The sequence below is a fragment of the Octopus bimaculoides genome, chromosome 13 (genome assembly GCF_001194135.2).
Source record: "Octopus bimaculoides isolate UCB-OBI-ISO-001 chromosome 13, ASM119413v2, whole genome shotgun sequence".
NCBI classification, from domain to species: Eukaryota; Metazoa; Mollusca; class Cephalopoda; order Octopoda; family Octopodidae; genus Octopus; species Octopus bimaculoides.
In genome coordinates this window covers 5,794,177-5,796,617 of record NC_068993.1, presented here as the reverse complement: position 1 = coordinate 5,796,617, position 2,441 = coordinate 5,794,177, and the positions used below count along the sequence as shown (strand labels likewise).

The following is a 2,441-nucleotide window of genomic DNA, read 5'->3' as shown; positions in this document are numbered from 1 at the left end:
ACATGCGTGCACAAGTACAAACATACATACGCATACGTTGACAATACACACACACACACACACACACACACACACTCAATGCTCGCGCAATACACGCAACACGCACAGAGACACGCAAACAAAATAAATAAATAACTCTCTTTTACTCTACAACAGTAAGGAAGAAGAACAGTACTAATAATAATTATAATAATTATAATAATGCATATAATGATAGTAAGAATGATAGAGTAATAATAATAACGAATAACAATAAAGAAAAGATCCTTATTTTGTCACAGTAACGACGGAAGAGAGGACAATTACTGATTCGTTCGAAAAGGCGGGAATATATCAAATTAAGTAAGACGCATGCGCTAAAACCTAGGATATACATACATAAATATATACATACACACACATATATATATATATATATATATATATATATATATATATTACCTGTGTATGGAGTGACTATTTACACATCACTTCTAAATATACGCACACGTACTCTTACTTTTACTCTCCTCTTTCTCTCTCATTCTTTTACTCTGTCTTTCCCTCATTCATTTTATGCTCATCTCCGTTGAACCTTACCCAAAAACCAACACCACGACCAAATTATAACCTTTATACAGTGGAATATTCTATGACTTACGGCATCTAAGAGTTTATACCGTTCTTTTTCTGTTTGAGTTCGTTTTGTTGTTTGTGTTTTGTATCTTCATGGTGTTTTTTGGTGTAGTTTGTGTTTGTGTTTGAAAAATTTACCTTGAACAAATCAAAGATGGACAGTTGCTTTACTCGCCAGGTAAGTTCGTCTTGTTTCTTTTTTATTTTTTATTTTTTTGGTAGGGTTGGTTCCTGTTTTCATTAAAAGCAATTATTTTTGTAATATGTAATTGCATTTCAATATTAGCTAATTAACAGGTGTGGATGTTGGGTATGATGGAGAGATAATTAGATAAGTAGATGGACGGTAACATTGATAGTTACATAAAGTGCGAACGGGAGGGACAGGTGAGACTGATAGACTGATAGAGAGAGAGAGAGAGAGAGAGAGAGAGAGGGAGAGAAAGGAGAAGATAGATAGATGAATAGACATACAGACAAATAGATGGAATGATATTGATAGATAGGTAGGTAGGTAGGTGGGTGGGTGCATATGAGTCGGAAAGTTGGAACACAAAAAAGAAAGTGAAAGTAAGAGATAATATTATTACATATACATATATATATATATATATATATATATATATACTTATACATGTGTGTGTGAGTGCGTATGCATAAACATATAAATATAATGTGTGTGTATATATGTGTATGTATGTATATGGATGTATGTATTCGTTTGTATGCTTATATTTAGATTGGTGTGTGTGTGTATATATATATATATATATGTGTGTGTTTATATATATAGACGTGCGTATGTATATATAGATAGGTGTGTGTAAATATAAATGTATATATGTATAGATAGATATAGCTAAATGTGTGTGTATATATATGGATGGATAGATAGATAGATAGATAGTGTATATATATATATATATATATAACTAATATGTATATATGTACATATCGTATATATACTTTAAAGAATTCTCACTCGATACTAACAGCTTATTATTTATTTACCTTCTAAACTATTTAAATGTATAAATACAAATTATTTCTTAATATCTGTTTACTCAATAAATCCCAGAAGTATCTTCTTAACAATACTTCGCACCGCCAAACAAATATAACACCTGTCATAGGTGATACCATACCTACAATATAACATTTAGGAAACAGGTAAGACTTAAGTGTGTGTGCACCCATTATCTATTTACATTTTGTTATGTCGCCTTTATTTGCGTACCCTTTATATACTTACCCTATACATAGGCACACCTTTGTACGTACCCCATATTTTAAATATACTTACCCTACGTTTTAATCATTTTAGAAAAGTTTGAAATGCATCTGTATTTTATTAGAACAGTTTTATTTTAATTATTCTAATCTCATAAGTCTTAAAAGTGAGGTGTGTCTATATATAGAGGCATGGCTGTGGAGTAAGAAGCTTGCTTAGTAACCACATGGTTCCGGGTTCAGTCCCGCTGCGTGACACCTTGGGCAAGTGTCTTCTACTGTAGCCTCGGGCCGACCAAACCTTTTTGAGTGGATTTTGCAGTCGGAAACTGAAAGAAGCTCATCTTGTATGTATATGCATACATGTGTGTGAATGTGTGTGTGAGCTCGCGCGCGTGTTTATTTGATTTTTTAATGAAAATCACATATAAAAAGATTTGAGCATCAAATTAAAGCACAATATTTATTAATTTTTGGAAGGAAAGGTTTGACAATGACTTCGAAGTTTTGGGTGTATATACCACCGTCAGACGAGGTTAAGCAAGAGGAAACTTCGAAGTTACTCTCAACTTTTTCCTTATATGTGTACATGTGTG

The 2,441-nt window shown here is 32.3% G+C and overlaps 1 protein-coding gene across 1 annotated transcript in view; it reads left to right on the top strand.

Moving 5' to 3' along the window:
- The first annotated feature begins 455 nt into the window (after positions 1–455).
- Positions 456–2,441, top strand: part of LOC106872414 (uncharacterized) — a 161,158-nt gene continuing 159,172 nt past the window's right edge. Inside the window, exon 1 of the mRNA XM_052972565.1 lies at positions 456–793. The gene's annotated coding sequence lies outside the window, so the exon portion shown is untranslated. The remainder of the gene's footprint in view (positions 794–2,441) is intronic.